Genomic DNA, 23839 nt, shown 5'->3' with positions numbered 1-23839 from the left:
GCGCTCTCCAAAGTCACCACATCTGCAGCAGTTTCAGCTCCTAGTTTAAAGGGGCAATTATAGTAAGTACGAAGCCAATTGTGCCAAAACCGCCGGTAGACATGGCATCTTTGAAAAGAACCACTGCAGGGGCGTATCTATAATGGGTGCAGGGTGTGCGGGGAACACGGGCCCCTGGGTCCAGGGGGGCCCCGCACCGCACACCCTGCACCCATAATATTACTTACCTCTCCGAAGTCCCACGTCGGCGCGGGGGACCGGCTCTGTAAAACGATGGGAAAATGGCTGTGGAGGCCATTTTTCCCGTCGTTTGCGCATGCGCAGTACAGGAAAAATGGCTGCCACGGCCATTTTCCCGGTGACCTGTGCATTTATTATAGACTCTGGGCACACTCTAGTGCCCAGAGTCTATAACTCCGGCCCTGGCCTCGCACAGCTCAGTGCGCTACCGGCCGCCGGGCAGAGAGGTGGGGTACCGTGTCGGAGACTGCACACGGGCCCCCTCCTCTCTAGAAACGCCCCTGCACCAATTATTTCATTTACCCCATACTCTTCCATAAAAGCACAGACATAAAATGTAATTTCAGTATTATAAATAAATGCTGTTACTGTATATGTACATATATGGACAATCAACATCTTTACTGATATTTGGTTGAATTAATGACCTTATGCAACAATCTCTGTATTATAATTTATTTTTTTTTGATTCGTCTTGGTGCCATATGTAATTTGATAATATGTTTGCTATATGTTGCTGTAACATTCATTGCTTCAAAAATAAAGATTTAAAAAAAAAAACATCTTTTATAGGACTAAAAGACAACCAATCTGGTAGCTAAAGAAAGTAAGGATGGTAGTAAGGGCATAAAGATAGTATTTAAACAGTTAAAGTTGGAAAGTACTGAAAATTCATTATTAAAAAATACATGGAACGTAGGAAACTATGTGCACCATTAAATATTACTTGTCTAACACAAAGGGTGGTGCAGTTACGTATAAACAACATTAAGATAAACCCTTGTGCCAGATGGAATCCATCCACATATGTATGTTAGAGGAACTAAATTTCACCCCTATTTCTTATTCATTACCAGTCTATATATAGCGCACACATATTCCGCAGCGCTTTACAGAGAATATTTGGCCATTCACATCAGTCCCTGCCTCAGTGGAGTTTACAAGCAATATTCCTTAACACAGGCAAATTGACCAACCAGTATATATTTGGATTGTTATACTAAACTGGAGTACCCGGAAGAAACCCATGCAAGCACGGGGAGAATGTAAAAACTCCACACAGCGCTGTGTTGGGAATTGAGCTCAAGACCTCTGCTGCCAAATGTGATAGGGTGAGAGTTTACAAAATGTGAGAGAAAACGGCAAAAATGTTTAACTCAGCCAATGTAATAAAGTCACAGAACAGGAAAACTTACATGTTTTTCAGCCTCAAAAAACTCTCAAGATTTAAACTCTCATTCAGGTGTTTCCTGTTTTGAAAATACAACTCAATCAATGTATTAGTGTGAGAGTTTTACTGCTAAACTGTCACATTTTCTATACTCTCACTCTATTACATTTGGCCCCTGTACTGTGAGGCAGTAATACTAACCATTACACCAACCATCCTGCTCATATTTATATTTATGGATTAATTCATTACCATAACATATCAGTAGGGTTGGGTACGGGATGCCGGCGCTAGTGATCCCAGCGCTCAGAATCCCGACGCCTGCTTCCCAACAGGGTAAGAATACCGACACCTGCCGGTAGGTATCCTAACTCTCCCTCTCTTCCTATCCTAACTCTCCCTCCCCAGTGCTTGAACCTAACTTCCACCCCCTAGTGTGCACGCTACACCTAACCCTCCCCCTCCCCGTAACCTAAGCCTAACCCTACCCCTTAGTGCCTAACCTAACCCCTAACCCTAATGCTAACCCTCCCCTTAACCCTGATAATTACCTTCAGGATTCCAGCAGTTGGGATGCCAACACTGGGATTCTGACAGGTGTCGGGATTCCGGCACCGGCATTCTGGGTGCTGGAATCCCAGTGGTCGGGATTATGACCGCATCCCAGTTTAGAAGGACTGGTAAAATGAGATATGGTAAAAAATAAAGATATCAGTGTTTCTGAATTATACTGCAGAAAATAATTGGAATAACACAGTGCCATAACGGATTCATGAGGAATATGTCAAATTGGATCGTGGAAGTGTAATTGATGCAATATATTTAGAGTTTTGGAAAAGTGTTGGTTACTCAGTCAGATTATATCAGCTCTAGGGAAAAGTATGCACATGAGTAGATGACTGGTTGAATGATAGAAACCTAGGGGTAATTTATAGATGGAATATATTTAATATTAGCTAATGTTATTAGTGGTGTAGTCACATTGATTAATATTGGGCCCTATCCTTTTCATTAATGATCTTGTAGGAGACTTAGAACGTGGGCTGCTCATCACTCTCCATATCTGCCGATGGGACTGATTTACAGTTATTAACATGGGGGAGAAAGAAATTATCAACCTGCTACAGAAAGATCTAGAAATAATGTAAAACTGGGCTGTGTAATGGCAGTTTAAATGTGAAGTAAATAAATGTATGCCACTGGCACATTAACTGGTATACAACTGGGCAAAACTGAGGTGGCAAAGAATATAAGCAAACTAGCTGATTGACTGGGAAGAAGGCAAATCGAATTCTGAGATGCATAAAAAGGGGATGAATATGTATGCATGGATTAACGTGGCATAAGTAATTTAGACTACATCTCAAATATGAAGTATTATTTTGGGCACCTCTATCTAGGAAGGCTGTACAGTAGGAGAAATTTTCATTTATTTATCTTGGAAAAAAGGCACCTTAGAGGTGACCTAAATAATACGTACAAATAATCTGAACCCTGTATAATGAACTTTTTGTACCAAGAACAATGCAGATGTCATCAATGTGAATGGAAGAAAGAAGGCTTCACCATCAGTACAGGAACATCTTTATTGTAAGGGTCGTTACACTGTGATTCTTTGCCACATTCAGGGTGGGACTGCACCAGCAATTAGTCTAAATCCAAATCTGCTAGTTACTGTAAGCACGGTTATCAACTACTGTATCTGTGTCCCACCATACTATGTAATAACATAAGCTGCCTTTAGCACTTCTTTCGAAGCATTGCTAAAACACCAGTGATTTACAGCTCTTTATTATTTACATACATAAACCTTTTTCACCATTGTTTCCAACCTTACAACTGTTAACGATCATTCACAATCAGCAATTCACCACATAAACTCTCCTTTTCCGGCCCCCTCCCATTAATCCCATTTAATTAAAGTACCTAGCATACAGTATAATTTTGACTCTAATTCTCCCTTTTTGTTACCCACAAATGTCTATTGTAACACTAGTTTTCCAACTTCATTCTGCACATTACTCCCCCCCCCCCCCAAAAAAAATAGTTAGTACTGTAGATACGGTAATTTATACGTGCCCCCCACTCCTTTATTCCATGAACTGTTGATTGATATCTCTACCTGATTTTCAAGCTTGCTTCCATACAGTAATACAGCTTTTATTGATTACTGTACTTTTTTCTCATTTCACAGCTTTTACACTTCACTTTATTCATTATATATTTATGTATTTGTTAATCTAAATGTTATGTCTCCCGCTATTCACATAACCTTAACCAATTATTTTACCCATGCTGAAAGTTAGTAGGTAAATATTAATTGCTGTTGATTATTATGTGATTCCTGATTATTATGTGATCCCTGATTATTATGTGATCCCTAAACTGACTTTTGTTGCCTACTACTACTGTAAATATATTAAACAAAACAAAAGTCATCCTCACACTTATCTCCCATTGTGTATTCCCACTGCAAATATCAAATATTTATGTCTCCTTTCATTCTTAATTTATCTATATATTTTTATGTCTCAAACAATGTATACATATTTGAAGAAATAAGAAACAAGGGTGCCTACTAGTGCAATAGGGTAACAATATATACCAAAGTGTAATATCAACAACAAAATGTAAAACATGTAAGACTTATCTGATAACGCACAGTAACTCCATGGACTGCTCTCCATATTCATGTTCTTTAGTAATAGAGCTCAAAGATAACACATAGAAAGGACCTAGTATAATCCCATTTACATATAGAAAACAATCAATAAAAACAGAAATCACACTTCCAATAATAAAAAATAATTTAGTCTCGCAGTATCTCAATATTCAGAGGACTAATGGTTTGATTGTTTCATGTCTTTGTATGTCATTTGCTTGTACTAAGGGCCTGATTCATAGATGTACGCTAAAGGCACCACCATTGTGTCTTTGTATGCAGCGGCTGGGCTAAAATATGCAGCCACAGAAGGTGTCTTGTGTTAAAATACGCCCACTGTTGGCTTCTGTGATCCGCTGACTGCGTCCAAAGCCAGAGCATTGTATCCTCTATGTGAACATCGGGTGGCCATCAGACATCTCAGGTTACTCAGGCTGTCTGGCAAATCCAGGCCCTGAAAAAAATTGGTGTCACAGGACCAGATTTGCACACGCGCATGAGCGGATCCTGTGCAAGCGCAGAACATCAAAGCTCCATAAATCTTTGAATCGGGCCCTAAGATCCCCTCATACTACAATGCTGCATAGCATGTTAGTTCTTTTAAAAATTAAGGTAACAATAATAATCTTCTCTATTATTTTTATTGGATAGACATATTTAATATCTATTATGATGCTGGTATAAAGAGCCAAAGAAATATGGGATATGTTGATATTCAGAGAGTTATGATTGAATACAACACTACTGCTAATGTTCAATGCAGAGTTTATTTGAGTGTCCAAATCATAATTCAGAGAGTCTTCTATTGGCACATATACATTACAGAAGGCAATTTAGTGATAACATGCAGTACAGAGAACTGAGAGAGGGGGGCACGTACTATTTTCCCGGGCCCAGGCATGTTGGAGGGGCCCGGTGGGGGGCTGAGTCCTGCAGCCTGCCCCCCACCTCCACCGCTACTTTAGTTCGGGCTGGGAGAGAGAAGACTAACTACAGCTGCTGCAGCAGCCTCTCTCCCCAGCCCAGCAAAGAAGCTGCTGCTACAGCGATCAGTTCTCTCTCTCTATATGAGTGGGGAACAGCGATTGCGCACCGACACGAGGCACCCCTTGTGCGGTGCACATGGCCACTTTAAGGCCGCATTCTTAAGGGTTTTTAGTGTAAGGAAGGGGCCTGGTCACACCTACCTGGGTTGGCAACGCTCTCTCCCTGTACTGTACCTGGGCCCGGCAAAGCTTTCGGCAGCCCTGCAGAGAATTTTCTACAAATTATTATGCAATACGTAGAGCATTCTGGTGAACACTATGCAATACAGAGAACATCTGTAATATACAGTTGCCTGTCATCTGGAGGTCCAGGTAAAATGCCAATGGTGAAGCAAGCCAGGGCCAGTAATGAATAGGGGACCCTGAGTAACAAGACCCCTTATGCGATAGTACTAACACCCCTGTGGAAACAACTATATAAAACAAAATACAAAAACACAAAATGTGAAGATGTAAAGATGCTAATGTAATGTCTGAAGATATGTCTCCAAGCAGGACAATAGTGACATTATTTACATTTGAATGCATGAACCAATTGATTCCTAATTAATGAACTGAACAAAAAAAGGTATACATGTTATGAGGCACCTAAACCCTCATTATTTGTGATTAAAAAAAATACTTTTAATGTTTTTCTAGTTAAAATCATTAAATGTGATGGTCCATATATATAACAAAGTATTTAATAAAGGTACGGCAATATATTTAATTAAAACCGATACAAAAATATCCACATGAGTGAAAGTGAATAATAGAAACAAAAAGTGAGAATAATGTAGTTAGTTAGGAGAACCTGACGGTGAATCCTGTAATACCACTATGGGGAAAGTGACATACTGTACAAGTTTCTATTTCAGTGACAAACTCTGAATAGGTTGTTAGGATTCAGCTTTCTCTAATGCAGAGTTTGCCTGCTGCTGAGATAATTCTGGATATTATGTATCCAAAAAGCTGCAATATTTACAAATAATTTGTAGTTCTTTCTAATATCAAACTATGGGCCAAATTCAATAAGTTTTGCATCCACGAATAAGTTCCGCCTACCCGACTTTTCACCTACATCGCGTGTTTTGGACGCGAAACTTATCGTGCTCCTCCCTGCTTTTTGCTGTATTCAATTCCTAAACAGGCGAAAGCGACAAGCGGTGAATGCAGAACAGGCGGAAAGTACTGTCAGAATTGGGGAAATCATCCTGAACCCCCCAAAAAGATGCACTAACATTTGGGATCAATGTAGAAGTGTTCCAATAGTCCTAATAAAACTATTTGGGGTACTATAGTTGTTCAAAATCCTTGTTATTAGCGTCCTTGCAAAAGTGGTGAGGAATGGCATTAAGCAGTATTTTGTGGTGAAAATAAGTAGTCCTATCAAATTTGGGGTACTTGAAAATGGGTACTAGCATATTTTTATGTCTCTAAAGTGAAGTTTAAGAAAAAGTGAAATTCCTCCGTCATACAAGCACCTGCAATCCCAAAAACACTTAGCACCTTCTTAGAGCACCCCCAGGGAAGCTTATTCCTGTTATCTTTTGGAGTTGTCCACCCACTTTTTTAATTTTCGCCCCATATTTCTAAGGTGTTTTTTAGAGTGTTCCTGGAATTTAATTTTTTTTGGGGGGGGGTGAATTGTTCTTTGGGGGGAGGGGGGGTGTACCAAGGGTTCTGAAAGGTTTCCCAACATCTGCACACCAAAATATAGATTTGACACTTTTTTTCTCCTGCTATTCTGTGGAGAAAAAGTTTCACCTATATCAGTGTCCTGACTTTCCACATAGGCGAAAATGGACGAACTGAATACGGAGATACATTTTCAAGCAAAATTTTTGCATAAAAAGGGCGAAAACAGCTTTTTGCAGCTAATTGAATACGGCCCATAGGTATAGGTTCTTGTGAGCTGGAGAGTAAAAACTCTTATTAGCAGACAGTGTACAGGTCTCTCTATCAGACACTGTCTATCTATAGTACTTTACTGTGACATTACTGTGATAATTTATGCCACTCTATTAGTACCAGTATTTTGCGTATAATGGTCTGGTTTGTGATCTTGGCACCCACAAATATATATAGGGCCTGATTCAGAGTTGTGCGCAATGCAGAAGTTCACACAGTTGAGCGATTATCGGTTAAGTATACATGTGTAACAGCTGCAATGCGCATACGAGGTGATTGAATTGTGGGATAAGCTAGCACAGGTGATTTATTAGCAAGTGATTGCCAGACAGGGGACATTTTATGAGAGGTAACGGGGAGTGGGGAAAAAATGTTTTGGGTGTGTCAGGACCATTTTTAGGGCGTGTACCAGCCACCGACTGCGATCCTGTATGCAGGAAACATGGCTCCGGTATCTCAGTTACAGCAGACATTCATGACCATAGGCTCACTCAGGATGTCGATGTTTGTATGATCTGTGCCCGAGGCTGCATATGTGTTTGCAGTTGTGGACAGCTGTGATGGCTCAGGTGTACGTCTCACTTTACACCTTCACAGCTGCTGTAACATTAGCGTTCAACTCTGAATTAGGCCCATAGTTGGCTGGTTACAGTGTGGTGTTTCTGATATGAGAAGTTTTCCTGTTATTAATGTACTAGGTCTGACTCTGAGGGGACAGGCAGGACAGTCTACTTAAACATATTGAACCTTGATGCATTTTTTTAAATGATTTGATAGATAACCTTGATATACAGAAACATTCTTGCAGGAACAAAAGAGAGAGGTAGGACCCATACCAGTATCTTGCCTAGGGCCCCATGGAGTCTTAGCCTGTCCTTACTACTACCCCTACCCCGTCCCTCCTACCAATACCACCATCACTCCCACCACCTCCCCCAGCTGCCATGTGTTGCTACTACCCCTACCCAGTCTCTCCTACCACTACCGTCTTCACCCCCACCCCCTCCCCCAGCTACCATGTGTCGCTACTACTACCCCTACCTATCAGATACTTAAAGAAAATTTTTGGATTTACCCTCGGTGCCGTTTACCCTAGTTATGCCTCTTGCCCGGGGCTTTGCTATGACTTCTGCAGTGGAGACAAATTTATTTGTGGCAACTTATCACTTAAGGTGCATACACATGTAACAATTTTGTAACCAACGATTTTCTGTCAGATTTTCCCTTGAAAAAGTGAACAATTTTTTGAAGTGTAATGTACGATTTTTTGAACGATGAACGCATAATGTTCCTTCCCTTAATGAAAATCATCATGTTGGATAGTCTGAAATGGACGATGAACGATAACTACAAACAGGAGTGCGCATTTGTGATTATCGTTCATCGTAATAACTCATAAACTGAACGATTTTTTTGAACGATTTAATGATAACCACGTCGTTATCGAAAAATCGTTAAAAAAATCGTTATGTGTGTATGCACCTTTAGTGGTTAGATAGACAAGCAGTGGCCACTGAGTATACCTAAATGAATGGTTCTGCTATTTCAATGTTTATGGAAACAAGAGACTTTGATAATGTCCTCATAAGTCTTTCAGAAATCAACATTTGTATATGTCGGGCAGCCCAGATGCACATTGGCTAGTATTGCTACATTTCAGCTCTGAGGTAAAGGTTTGATTCAGTGTTTGCGCTTTGGGTTAACTGACTTTCTATAATATGGTAACTACTAATGTGTGTGGTAGGGAATGTAGACTGAGCTACAGAGGGTATGGACTGATTGGAATGATATTCTTTGTACAGCACTGAGTAATTTGATCAATAAGCTAAATAAATACCATAAAATATAGTAGACTTGTCTATCATTCTGTTAGCCTAACTTACGTGTAATTTTCCATTAATAATATATACTAAAGGTTATGGTTAAACTCCAAAGGCTGGTTGATATGTTTTATGTTTAGTAGGAGAAAAGGGAGGGTAGGCAAACTCTTATATAGAATTAAATCTCATGTCGATAAAAAGACTTTCCATTTTCTAGCACACACCTGGAAATAAATAGCACCTATTACAGATTGTAATGAATCAGGAACCCTTGATTATAACCATAGGTGGCAATGCAAATTAGCTGCTATTGAAAAGCCTTGTATAAAGTGGAATTAGACATGCAGTGATGCAATACAAAAATAGATATTGACAAACCTTCAAAACTATCACTATAGTTCATCAGTCAGGCCAAAATCTCACTCTCACATTACTATAACATTTATCTCCCACTTCAAACACAGGGGAGATTTATCAAAGCTTGGAGAGAGATTAAAGGGTCTATTTACTAAGCAGTGTTAGGAGACAGAGTGAAAAGTGATAAGGTGCCAGCCAATCAGCTCCCAACTGCCATCTCACAGGCTGGGTTTTAAAAATGACAGTTGGGAGCTGATTGGCTGGCACCTTATCACTATCTTATCACTTTTCACTCTGTCTCCTAACACTACTTAGTAAATAGACCCCTAAGTACCAACCAATCAGCTCCTACAGTAACGTTAATTTTTCAAATACAGCCTGTAAAAATGACACTTAGAAGCTGATTGGTTTGTACTGTAACTCTTTTCACTTATTCCTCTCCAAGCTTTGATAAATCTCCCCCATAATTTTGTTTTAGCTTCTCTCCAGCTATCAACTATATGGAAGCAGGATTCAACCACTAGCTGCTCCTGTAGTGTAGTGAAAGCAACTAATGGTCCTGCTTCCATAAAGTTGGCAATTGCAGAAAAGGTAACAGAAAATTAAGTTTCATAGCAGTGTATATAACCTCAAATAAACTACAATACTCAAAAGAAGATTAAATAATGTGATATATTCTAAACTAAAGTTCAATGCTACCATGTTTTATTGCAAATATGTATATCTGGAAAGAGATAGTTTAAGAAAATTATTTTAAAAAAGGGAAATATATGTGGACACATTCATCAATATGCCCCTAAGACCCACCTGATACTTTGTTATTTGACTTGCTGTGAATTGCAATACCATATTACAAGAGCAATTCAATATTGCTTCACTGCCGGGATGGCTGGTCTAAACAGCAGCCATCCCCATGATACCTACCACCACAGGTGGAGGAACATTACACTGTCAGGCCTGACCCAACAATGTTAGAGCGAATGTGTGAACTAAGTTCACGCATGTGCACTGCCAGAGAGGACGCAGGGCGGAGGGCTTCCAGTTTTCAGAGTTTGATTAATGATGTTCCCCATACCAATGTATAGGAACTTTGGACAGTATCAGGACTGCAAGGTAAGCAAGAGAGAATAGCCCTAATACTTAATTCCTACAAAAGAAGGTGAAAATCAATTTTTTCACCTACTTTAAGGAATGATGAATGGGCCTCTTAAGAGAAGGTTCTTTATTGGCTTCTTATATCTTTTATATGCAGTGACATAGAATTACTGTATGTGTTATGGAAAAAAAAGACTCTCCTGTAAACTCATTCAAATGTGAGAATAGAGAATGCTGGCTAATATTTCCACTGAAATCAAGTTGGCTGCATGTAATTCTGGTTGTTATTCCTGTTCCAAGAACTAATAAATATTACAGATACAGTGGCTATAAAAAAAATCCCCATACCCTGTAAAAATCCTTACCTTTTGTAACATTACACTCTGGAAAATAAAGGTTTATTTACACATTACTGTATAACCCTCAACATGAAAGTGAAATAACTTTTACACAAAATATTAGCAAATAATATAATTTAATCCCTAAAATACCTGACTTGCCTAAATAATCATACCCTTAGAGTTATCATTATAAATTTGCTCAGGTACAAACAATGACCTTCCAGATCACACAACAGACTAATTTACCACCACCTGACCTCAATTGATTACATCCATATAAATGAGGCTGTTCCTTGAGAATTCCACTACCTGCAGAGCATGGTAATGTAAAGAATTCACCATGGTTGGATAGGTGCTTTCAAAAAGGGCTTTGGGATAAAATTGTGGAAAGGCACAAGTTAGGTGAAGGATACAAAACATTTCAAAGCCTGTAACTTTCCAAGTACAGTTCAAAGCATTGTTAAGATATGGAAATTGTATGGCGCCACTGACACCTTGCCTAAAACAGGCCGTTCCTGAAAACTGGCACAAAACCAGGAGTATATTGAATAAGGAAGCTATCAAGACACCAACAGCTACTTTGAAGAACTTACAAGTCTTTATAGCTGAGATTGGTCCAACTGTACATGTGACAACTATCTTATAAGCTTTTCACAAAGCTGGGTATGGCAGGGTTACAAGCAAAAAAGACTCTTTTCAAAAAGCCACACTTAAGGTGGGTACACAATAGGCGATTAGGAAAGATAGTACGATTACGGCATCGTAATTGTACAGTCGTTAATGATCCCCTGTAGTAACTACACTGAACGATATGTCGTTCAGTGTAGGCACCCTCCATCATTCGTGAACATGGCCAATCTGTCGTTATCTGCAGATTGGCCTGCATGCTCAGGTGATGATAGATATCGGAAACGACCAGCAGGAGAGCTCATCGCTGGTCGTTTCCGACATCATAGTGCACGATTACTGAACGATTGCATGATTACGATGTCGTAATTGTGCAATCACTCAGTAATATCGCCAAGTGTGTACGCACCTTAAGTCTTGAGTGCGCTTTGCAAAAGACACTTGGAAGAGTTTGATGCTATGTGGCAAAAGGTTGTATGGTCAGATCAGGAGCGTCTTAAGAGAAGAGACGGCCTGTGTGCATTCCCCATCCGAGGCTACCTCCTCTTTCCCTGGCGGCTGGCAGCATCAATGGACTGTGGGCACTAGAGTGTGCCCAGAGTCTACTTACATGTGCAGATCACTGGGGAAATGGCGCGGTGGCCATTTTCCCTATTTTGAGCAGCGCTGAGACACCCGACACAGGATTTTGGAGAGGTAAGTTTTAGATAATATGGGTGTTTGGTGTGCGGTGCGGGCTCCCCCTGGACCCGGGGGCCCATGTGCACCACACACACTGCACCTATTATAAATACGCCCCTGGGTCAGATGGGCCCAAGATAGTATCTTTTGAACTGAACTCCAGTTTTTAGAAGAGGAGTTGTTGCCCATAGCAACCAATCATATTCTAATATTATCTTCTAGAAGGTGTTAGATAAATGATAATGACAATCTGACAACAACTCTACTTCTAAAAACTCACACTTTAGTAAATATACACCTGAGTGTCATTTGGGATGTAATAATAACCTGCAATAAAACATCCAAATGTTGTTCTAGAGTCTAGACCTTGCTCTATCTGTTAGGCAATGATGTAGCAATGCCACTAAACAGGGCCATAATTAGGGTAGTGCGACTGCACCGCAGAGCAGGGGGCTCTGTTTGGGCCTGTCAATTTTTTTATTTATTATCATTCTTACTTGTAGCTTCCTTTTTTTTTATCCCCAGCATCTTCTGGCTGCCCCAGGAGTACCTCCAGGGTTGGACTGGCCCACATGGGTACAGGGGAAATCCCTGGTGGGTTCCACTGCCTGAGGGCTCCACCTTCTCTTTTAAAGGCAGGTTTCAAACAGTGCACTTGAATTATACATTGTTACTCTATTACAGAGTCACTTGATAGAGCCGGAACACGGATGAACAGACCATGCACTGTAGTATCCATGTTGTCTGTAGGCTATGTCCTCTATAATGGTTAGCCAAGCCTCTGTGGTGGCTGTCCACACCCCTCTGGAGGTTGGCCACACCCTTTAAGCATGGGCCCCTACCATTGCCTTCCTCTGTTGGTCCCTTCATGCCTCAGTCCAGCACTGAGTACCCCTATCTCATCCCTGGCCCTTCCCCACCCTTCAGGTGCACTATCTTATGTCCCTATTTAAAAAATGAAGGGGGGGGGGCAATGCTCTCTCTGGCACAGGGCACCAAAAAGTCTAATTACGGCTATGCGCTAAACATCTGTCACATTAGCTACACAAGGGCCATGAGCAGTGAAGCCCGGCCTGTGCAGTGACTGAGATCGCAGTAGTCAATGTACTTTTAGCAATAGAAGAAGTTCTGCTAATGTTATAGTGAATTGCCCATGGATCATAGTTACTTGATATGTAATCACTGTGCCCACTGTGATATGTAATCGCAGGAACCACAGTAAATTTGTGTTTATAAATGTGACATATTTTCTCACTGCAATCCCTCAAAATTATCTCAGGAAAGTCTGGGAGAACCCAAGATTAGGGTGAGGCCTCCGAGACTCAAAGTAGAGCAAACAATTCTTCAGGAATATATAAAAAAAGTCAAACCCTCGGTAACTGGCGCAAAAGAAGCAGCCCATAGAATGATTCAACATAAGAAATTTTCACCCAATTTCAAAATGCAACTTCAATAAAAAATTAACATGTGACTCAAAAGAATAGGCACTAAAATAATATTGCATTCCTTTATGGAAGATGCTGGTGACCATCAAGGAAAATCTGAAGTGCTGAAGTGTCTCTCTCATCAAGGTCCTCCAATGTATACGTGATGTCATAAAACAGAAAAAATATGCATATGTGTAATAAAGTTTTATCACTCCAATATAGGCAACAAAGATGTAAAAGAATTCTTGAAGGTGTAGTATGGTCAAGTGAAGCAAACGTACCCCAACTCACACTGAATAGTGTAATTTCTCACGTATCAAGGTTTCTTTTTTTTTCCCCTCCTCCACCACTCTCTTTAAAGAGACAAGTGCCCCATATTCAAAATTTCACAAAAGGGAATAGGCTAGCGTACCCTACTCACTAGAAATATAGTTGTTTTAAGCACATCAAGGTTTCTTTAAAGGAGCTGTAAGGATAAAATGGGCGTACCCCACTCACGGTAAATGTGGCTGATTTCAAGCATGTAGCGGTTTCTTTTGTGTGTATCCAAAAAAGATTGATAAATTGGTAAAATTCAAATCCACATCTGGTTTATTGGTACAGGGAAAAAAAACATACAATGGGAATACAAAAAAATTCAAAAGACCAAATCCAATAAATTTGGATTTACTTGGTTTGTCAAAACCAAGTGTGTGAACAGCAATCCTTTGAAAAACCAACCAGGTTTGCCAGTTTTTTTATTCGTTGGATTTAATCTTATTTTGGACTCCAAAAAGTTTTGTACAAACAACTATATACACAAACTGTTTATTCTTTTTCTTTTTTGATTTATCTTTTGTTTTCATTTTTAAAGTCGTCTTTTTACATTTTTATTAGATTTGGTCTTTTGAATTTTTTTGTATTCCCATTGTATGGATTTTTTTCGCTGTACCAATAAACCAGATGTGGATTTGAATTTTACCAATTTATCAATCTTTTTTGGATACACACAAAAGAAACCGCTACATGCTTGAAATCATCCACATTTATCGTGAGTGGGGTCCGCCCATTTTATCCTTACAGCTCCTTTAAAGAAACCTTGATGTGTTTAAAACAACTTTATTTCTAGTGAGTTGAGTACGCTAGCCTATTCCCTTTTGTGAAATTTTCAATATGGGACACTTGTCTCTTTAAAGAGAGTGGTGGAGGAGGGAAAAAAAAAGAACCTTGATACGTGAGAAATTACACTATTCAGTGTGAGTTGGGGTATGCTTGCTTCACTTGAACCTACTACACCTTCAAAAATTATTTTACATCTTTGTTGCCTACATTGGAGTGATAAAACTTTATTACACATATCTATATTTTTCTGTTTTATGACATCACGTATACATTGGAGGACCTCGATGAGTGAGACACTTCAGCACTTCAGATTTTCCTTGATGGTCATCAGCATCATCCATAAAGGAACATAATATAATTTTAGCGCCTATTCTTTTGAGTCACATTTTCATTTTTTATTGAAATTTTTCGGCACTAGCTATTACCTTCATGAAAGCCTGCACCACCTCAATGATCGGATGGACAATTAGTGGTGCAATTAGCATCTTCACACTTTTGATGCATTCAAATAGCACCATCAAGTCAAGCTCTTTTTTTCATACCTTGCTGTTGAGGTACAGTTTGTAAAGGGAGGTATGTCTTAAGTAAGGCTTTTCTAAGTGATTACCAAGAGTTTGCTTATAAAAAAAATTACTGTATCCTTTAAAATGAGAACAGCTTAGATTCATTTGCCTGTGTCTTACATGCATGTAATAATTAATACATTTATGTTTGTTTTTTGACTAATTAGTTAACATTTGGGTTAGCTATTAGTTTTATCTACCTATGTTTGATTTACTATATTGATAAAAATGGAAGGCTCGAGATGCAGGGTCTGATTCAGAGTTGCAGGCACATGTGTGCTGGGACATAATGCTTGAAAAGAAATGAGGATGTTTGTCTGTAATCAGAGTTGCCAGTATATTTGTGGTCTCATAGCCCCCATTAATTTGTTTGTAGATGTAGCCATTATCGCTGTCAGTGTGGACTTGCACCAGCTCATGCTTGGTGCAAGAGATGTGTCTGAATCAAATGTATTTCTGCATATGGTCATCTCTAATTAGTCCGTAACTCTGCTTATACGCCCCCAATATACTGTCAGAATATGTAACCTAAGTGCAAATGCCCATTGCCATCCAGTTTGGCCAATTCAAAAGCAAGTGAGATTAAACTGAGACACACACAACTCTGATCACTCATAGATGTGTGCACTTGGCTCCAATGCATGCGCAGTTTGTACAAATTGTGAAATCTGTCTGCAAAGCATGCAACTCGGTATCAACCCCACAGTATGGAGCCAGCATTGTGTAATAATTACTGACAGTGAGCCAAAATCAGCTTCTGAATCAGAACAGTTTCTACCCAATATCGCTTAAGATGGTTCATCGAGGGCAGTAAGGCCCAGAACCAGTAAGTTGGTGGATGAAGTAAGTGTAAGCATTGAGGAAGAAAAGCACAGGGCATGGTGCTCTAACCCAAAACAATTTAGTCTCACCAGTTATTGGTCATTTTGGGAGGCCTCCTATGACCTCTATCAAACCAATAGTAATGGATATCACTGCCAATACCTGAATAACTCCAGATATAACAAACAATCACAATTGTTTAATCATTTTTATTAAAGACAACATTTTGGGTCATACTAGGCCACTGTTACGATCAACAAGGAACCACCATGTAAGACCCCTAGAGTCATGACAGTGAGGTCTTCTGCCAATAACAGTCACCCACTGTTCCCTTAGAGCTGGATACGCTCACCAGTACTTAGGTGCCCACCTGGTCTTAGACTCAGGACAGTAGGGGCTTACACGACAATCCTGATGATCAATGGATGAGTAGCGGCTGATGGTGGTACAGGCTGATAAGGTCACAATGGTAGTCGTCTGTAATGAGACCAGAATGTGAAGTAGTGACCTTGAGGGTCTAGGTGTGACTTGTGAGGCAAGGTGCGCCTTGATCGCTGAGGTGTGACTGGTGTGGCAAGGTGCGGGCTTGAGGGCTGAAGTGCGGCCTCGAGGGCCAAAGTGCAACAAGTGTACCAAAGTGCGGCCTTGGACACCAAGAAGTGAGTACTACAGGGAACATTTGGCTGTGGGTGCAGTGTTGTAATCGGGTGAGCGGAGGAGTGGTTTAATTAAAGGCAGGGAAAACAGCTAATTGCCAGCACCCACACCCGGCAGTACACAAACTCCACTCTGCTATTCTAATCCCAGCCTCCTTATACACTCCTCTCATGCAAAACTTGGAGCTGGATACCTAGAATAGGTTGTATACTATATATCTACACTGCATCGCTATATATCATTTTAAAAAGATGCAGAATTTTATAGAGATTTTAAATTGCATTGATCTGTTAAATAATACCAACATATGCTCTTATGAACCAAGGGCCAAATTCAATAATTCAATTAGATGCAAAAAGGTGGAAACTTTTCACCTGGTGCACTTTCTGCCGCATTTGCCTTTTTGAGATGCAATTTTGTGGCATACGCGTCGCCGCGATTCATCGTATTCAATTGCAGAACAGACGAAAAGACAAATAGGTGAATGCATACGGAAAGTACTGATTATATTGGGGGAATCAGTCTGAACCCCAGAAAAAGACGCACTAACATAAGAAATCACTACAGATGTGTACTATTAGCCCTAATAAAATACCTATTTCGCTACTTTAAATCCTTTCCCAACATACTTTTTACATTTGCACCCCAAAAATGACATGTCTTTTTTGGGGTGTTTTAAGGTTTTTTTGGGCTACTTTATCATTAAGGTGGGTGTCCAAAGGGTTCTGAATCAATTCCCCATATTTGTACCCCAAAATAGAGATTTTGCACAACTTTTCGCCTGCCATTTAGTTGAGAAACTTTTCCGCCTGTTTGTGCCTATTGATTTTCCACTTAGGTGAGCTGGTCCTGGAATTGAATACAGCGAAAAGACACAAACAGGTTAAAAGCGGCAATAGGCTAAACTTTTTCGTCTATTTCGCCTTTTCGCCTCTAATTGAATTCAGCCCTAAGTGAGAGAAAAGTGCTTTTAATTTTAGAAGCCCTTTGAAATGTTGCTCTGTCTATTAGATTGTTTCCAGTTAGATTAATATATGTTACATTCTTTTCTACTGAGCCACAATTTCATAAATTGTTACATCTACCGTACTTTTGAACAGAGATTTTATATGTGATAGAATATATAGTATATGCTTTTTAATGTTTATTAAATGAATTAACCATGAGTTGGATTTTATATATTTTTTGAATATTGGAAATATAGGCGCTCCAACTTAAATCTATTACATTTTATTCATACAGTGTCATTTTGGGAAGAACCATGAGGGAGAAATTATGACTGCTATTTCCATTTTTATATCCCTAGCTGAATTAATTTTACCATGGCTGACTAAATATTTTAACTGGAAGAATTAACCCTAAAATAAATTCATATGTCTTAGTAAAAATATCAAAATGCCATCATATAGATTGGCATTCCTTTAAATGCCCACATATACTGTGTATATATATATATATATATATATATATATATATATATAGCTGTGTATTTATTTAGACACATTCTGAGAACTGGATTGTACTTTGTGACTTTATGCCTATTATTTGTTTGCTGGTGCCTTGGGTACACCTTTCCTCTTTGTGATGGGAATAATCTGAATATATTTTTCTTCTTATATGAATAGAAAAATAATATTGAGAGAATCTCTATGGTATTTTCAAGAATAAACTAAGCATAGCAACAAGCATCTATTTTAGCTGATTCTGGGGAATAAGTTAAGCTGGGCATCCACTATACAATTTTCTGTCAGATATCTGTCCAATCTGGCCGGTTGGAATGAAAACCTGGTAATGCATGGGAGCAAATGACAATTGTCCATTTGCTCACAAACACTGGAAAATAGCCAAAGATGGTTGATCAATCAAATTGGTTAAAACTTAAAACACAAATTTAACCAATTTGAACAATTTTTTTGTCCTTTTTTTCAGTGTTTAATACCATATGATCGACTGTTATTTGCTCCCATACATTACCAGGTTTTCATTCCAACCAGCCAGATTGGACAGATATCTGACAGAAAATTGTACAGTGGATGCCCACCTTTACAGTGCCTGATTTTTCCATATCAACAGATTTGCTGAATTTCTGCTTTTTTTTAAACAAAAATGTTTAAACATTGATACTTTATTATTTCGGAAGAGTCATCAGTTAAATTCACAGCATTGTTCTAGTACTGTTGAGAGTTCTGTTCTGTTCAGAGTACAGTGAATACACAGATGTGTTACTGTACTTCCATACACAGGAGAAGTAGCCAAGAGTACATTATAATGTGTTTCCCCATTTCCATAAATTGCTTGAATAAATAGTGTTTCTGAAGTGAAGAACTAGTAAAAAAATATATTTTTTTAAGCCACTATCCACTGAAGTTAATAAAAAAAAAACTGAACTTTATAATTTTCATTAGACCTTTAAATGAAAAGCCTGAATTAATTAATTTTAATTTTTTTACAACATTTAACCAGGTTTATTCCTGAATTATTTCATTGCCTACATATTGTAGTACTCTATAGCTTTGCTTTATACTGGCAGTTCTGTGGTGTATTCCATTTGTAGTTACCTCATGTGAATATAGTGGTGTCAGTTTGAGAATCTCTTTCCCCAGTGGGATTTTGTGAGAGTACGTCATATGTTTTGATTTTAATTATTAAGACAATTTTTTCTGCCTGTGGACATGGTTTTGATAGTCACTTTCTTTTTACTTGGAAAGACCGACAAGAATTCTCTAGTAACTCAATTTTAGACAGAAGCAGATAAATCTTCAAACAGGCGACCTCAGAAAACAACACAACCAACTGTGATGGGAAACAATATGAGTATATGTCATGTTCATTTACACAACAATATACAACATTCCATTTTCTGGACACATAGGTTGGAATGGAAAAACACAGCAGGAATAAAATAAATAGGATGAACTATATAAGACCATTTCCTCATCTAAATTCACTATACAAACTTACAGGGAAAGTAAAAACATACAGCCTATCGGAGGTTGCGTATTACTGAGCATATAAACCACCAAAAACAAATTGGAGATTTTAGTGAACTAAATATGACCCTTATGACCACTTCCAATCCTCTGCAGCAGGTAGCTATGTTCCAGGGGGTGCTTCTCCTGATAGTGACTGATAGCTTTTCAGAAATTGATTGGATTTATTTATTCATACACAAGGGCAGATGTCAGGGCAAGACAAAAGTATTCAGAATCAGCATTTTCACATAATCCTAAATATGTGGGAGAGACTTCTCCTGCTGTAATTGACTATGGACCATACTTGCCTATTCTCCCAAAACTCTGTGCACAATGGCTTTGTTATGCAGAAGCGATGCATTATCATTCTCCCACAAGAAAGGCACTCAGTTTATGATTTAAGATGTCTTAGGCATCATCACAGAATATCCCATAAATGCACTATTGGTTCCAGATCTGGTAACTGATAGGCTATGACATATGTATAACATCAGTGACATGCTCGTCAACTCATTGTATGACCACATGTGATCTGTAGATACTGTAGGGGATTTGTCCCGTGATGATTACTCAGTATTATTAAATTCCGATTAGCACTGACCTTGCCTTCTACTGGAATGGATGCACCCCAGCCATGCCATAAAATACATCCCACAACATGACAAATCCACCAGAAGCCCTCTCTGTGGTAGAAACCATTTGTGTATTTGTCCGTTGTCAAGAACATTGTGAAGGATGACTCATTTCATTACTTCAGTGCTTCTCAAACTCAGTCCTCAGGACCCCAAACAGTTCACTTTTTCCAGGTCACCCAGCAGGTGCACAGGTGTATTCATTACTCACTGACACATTTTACTAGATTCACAGATGGAGCTAATTATTTCACTTGTGATTCTGTGAGGAGATCTGGAAAACACGCACTGTGTGGGGTCCTGAGGACCGAGTTTGAGAACCTGTGCACTGCTTCATCTTCTTACACTGCTTTTTAGTCCATTGCTTTTGCATTTGGCATCACGGCACAAGTATACATTGGCAGGTGTGATGAGTGGTTTAGGCTCTGCAACCCAACAACAATATCCTGGGCTGTGTAGTTCTTGTCAAGCCATTTGTGATGCTATTGGAACCATAATTTAAATATTGTATGCATGGCTATAATTATCCAGGACTTTGTGTATACACCAATCTTTGCCCTGTGCTGATATCTGTAAGGCATACAGTACATGGCCATTCACATCACTTTAGCAATTAAGCTGTTTCGGCCATTGAAGCTCCTGCCAAATGCACCTCAACAATCACTCTTTTTTTTAATCACTGAAATCTCTTCTTACAGCCATATTTATATAGACAGAAGCAGTCCAGCAATTTTATACACAATGCTGACCATGCTGAGACATTATATGTATAAATAATGCAGGAGCCACACCTGTGCTACCGACCTTGCTTTCAATATGCTTAGTGTCTATCATTTGTGAAGGCGATTCCTTTCCTTGTCCACAACCTGTATTTTACTCTAAGGGTTTCATTTTAATTTTGGGGTTTAGTGTACATTAAATGAATAAGCTTGTAATACTGAAATCAGTTAAGGACACTAGAAGACGCACCTGGAATTTACAGGAAACCAGAGTGGAACTTAGCATCAGAAAATATAGGGTAAAAAAAATATACATTTATATTGGCTAATTTTGTAAACTGAGACAGTTCAACATAGATTAGTATATAGGGAAGGCTGCAGCCTCAACATTGCTAAAAGTTCTAATAAAAAAAACAACAACATATTATTTGCTTAACTAAAATAATTGTAATATCAGGTGGAGAGCCATTACTATTGGAGTTGTAGGAATTATATAGATATCTACTGCCAATGAGGAGAATTTGTAGGTCTTTGGAATTGCTGCAGTACTAATATTTGTCATATTATTTATATAGTTTTCAGATTTCCAGATCCAGTTCCATAAATCTATACATTAATAAATAAAAGTAAAGCAAAATTGTGTAATTGTATATGAAATGTAATAGCTCCGAACTTCCGATGCTGCTTGGATTTATGTGAGTATCCCTGGATTTTTAAAGTGACAATCTTTTTAAAGGCTAAACCAAAAAGAATGTCATTTATAAAAATATAGGGAGATTCGTATAAATCCGCACAGCGTTGGAAGTTCGGAAGCTATTACATTTAGCCCTACATCTTTTTGCAAAATGGGCAACCTGTAACTGACATTATGCATATAATGCCTTTCTCTGTCACCGCCATAGACCTCTCTCTGTCACCTCCACAGGAAAGGAAGAGGCTTGTGGAGGTGACAGAGAGAGGCCTGTGGAGGTGACAGAGACAGGCCTGTGGAGGTGACAGAGAGAGGCCTGTGGAGGTGAGAGAGAGAGAGTCCTGTGGAGGTGACAGAAAGAGGCCTGTGGAGGTGACAGAGAGAGGCCTGTGGAGATGACAGAGAGAGGCCTATGGAGGTGACAGAGAGAGGCCTGTGGAGGTGATAGAGAGAGGCCTGTGGAGGTGACAAAGAGAGGCCTGTGGAGGTGACAGAGAGAGGCCTGTGGAGGTGACAGAGAGAGGCCTGTGGAGGTGATAGAGAGAGGCCTGTGGAGGTGACAAAGAGAGGCCTGTGGAGGTGACAGAGAGAGGCCTGTGGAGGTGACAGAGAGAGGCCTGTGGAGGTGACAGAGACAGTCCTATGGAGGTGACAGAGAGAGGCCTGTGGAGGTGACAGAGAGAGGCCTGTGGAGATGACAGAGAGAGGCCTGAGTAGGTGATAGAGAGAGGCCTGTGGAGGTGACAAAGAGAGGCCTGTGGAGGTGACAGAGAGAGGCCTGTGGAGGTGACAGAGAGAGGCCTGTACAGGTGACAGAGAGAGGCCTGTGGAGGTGACAGAGAGAGGCCTGTGGAGGTGGCAGAGAGAGGGTTGTGGTGGGAGCAGAGAGAGGGTTGTGGTGGGAGCAGAGAGAGGTCTATGGAGGGGCAGAGAGATATCTGTGGTAGTGGGCAGAGAGAAGCCTGTGGAGGGGGCAGCGAGAAGTCTGTGGAGGGGATAGTGCGAGCTATGTGGAGGGCACTGATAAAAGGTTAAATATCCCATAATAAATATATGGTATATACAAAATATAACCAGAAAGAGACAGAACTGGTCTCTATGGTCTAGTGCTCTGATTGAGCGCTCAGAAAACTGCTGCCACTGGGCATGTGCAGCAGCTTTGTTCCATCCCTGCATGTTATGGCCACTGCACTAGTAAAATCAGATTATAAAATTTTGTTGTTATGGTAATTTGAGCCACTGGCCAACACAGTGTCACAAGCCGCAGCACTGCAAACAAGCAAACACCGGGCGAGGGTTCACTGAAACTCCTCCTACATCCTGTCCATCATTCTGGGGTCGATCCGGATTGGCTCCTGCATCTATGTCTTTCTGCTGTGAATGCTGCTCCAATGCCAGTGATAGCGTTTCATGTGTGTCCGGTTCTGGCATTGTCTCCTGTAATCCAGTTGAGTAATTAAGTCCTCCTTTCTGTCTTGTATTCATGCCGTTTGTGTCATCTGGGTGGCACAGTTCGCATACCATCTACCTGCCGTTTGTGTCATCCAGGCGGCACGGTCCACACTCCAGCGTCCTCAGTACGCAAGCCAGCCTACTCGCACTTGTATCAACCCAGTGGCACAGGCCGCACTCCAGCGTCAGCTGCTTGTGTCAACCCAGTGGCACAGGCCGTATTCCAGCGTCCTCAGTACGCAAGCCAGTGTACTCATGTTTGTGTCGCCCAAGCAGCACAGGCCGCACTCCAGCGTCCTCAGTACGCAAGCCAGCATACTCACACTTGTGTCGACCGAGCAGCACAGGCCACACTCCAGTGTCCTCAGTATACAAACCACATACTTCCAGCAGTCTTCAGTTACAGCAACCAGCCAAGGCACTTCCAGCCCTCAAGGCTGCTACATGGCCCAAAGGCCGCATCGCATCTTACAGCCCCACAGGCCACAGCCAGCCAAGGCACTTCCAGCCCTCAAGGCTGCTGCACAGCCCAAAGGCCACATCTCATTTTAAGGCCCACAGGCCACAGCCAGCCAAAGCACTTCCAGCCCTCAAGGCTGCTGCATGGCCCAACGGCCGCACCACAACTTACTGGCCACAGGCCACAGAGAGCCAAGTCATCTCAGCCCTCAAAGCTGCTCCACGGCCGCATCTAGCCAAGACCATACCAGCCCTTAAGGCTTTTGCTGGACTAATACCGTATAGAGTCATATATTAGGCTTAACACCCAGGAAGTGTGGAGGTTTGGATGTTCTGGGTAACTGGAAACTTCCTTGTGATTGTCTATGCTCTTAGTGAATATGTTATAGTAATTCCAAAATTAATTATTTTTTA

General features: G+C 40.2%; 1 protein-coding gene across 5 annotated transcripts in view; it reads right to left on the bottom strand.

Annotated features, from left to right (window-relative positions):
* Positions 1–23839, bottom strand: part of NRXN2 (neurexin 2) — an 899334-nt gene that overhangs the window by 15018 nt on the left and 860477 nt on the right. The window lies entirely within an intron of this gene.

This window comes from Taudactylus pleione, unplaced genomic scaffold (genome assembly GCF_031769625.1).
Source record: "Taudactylus pleione unplaced genomic scaffold, aTauple2 ptg000313l, whole genome shotgun sequence".
Taxonomy (NCBI): Eukaryota; Metazoa; Chordata; class Amphibia; order Anura; family Myobatrachidae; genus Taudactylus; species Taudactylus pleione.
This window is presented reverse-complemented; position numbering and strand designations above follow the sequence as displayed.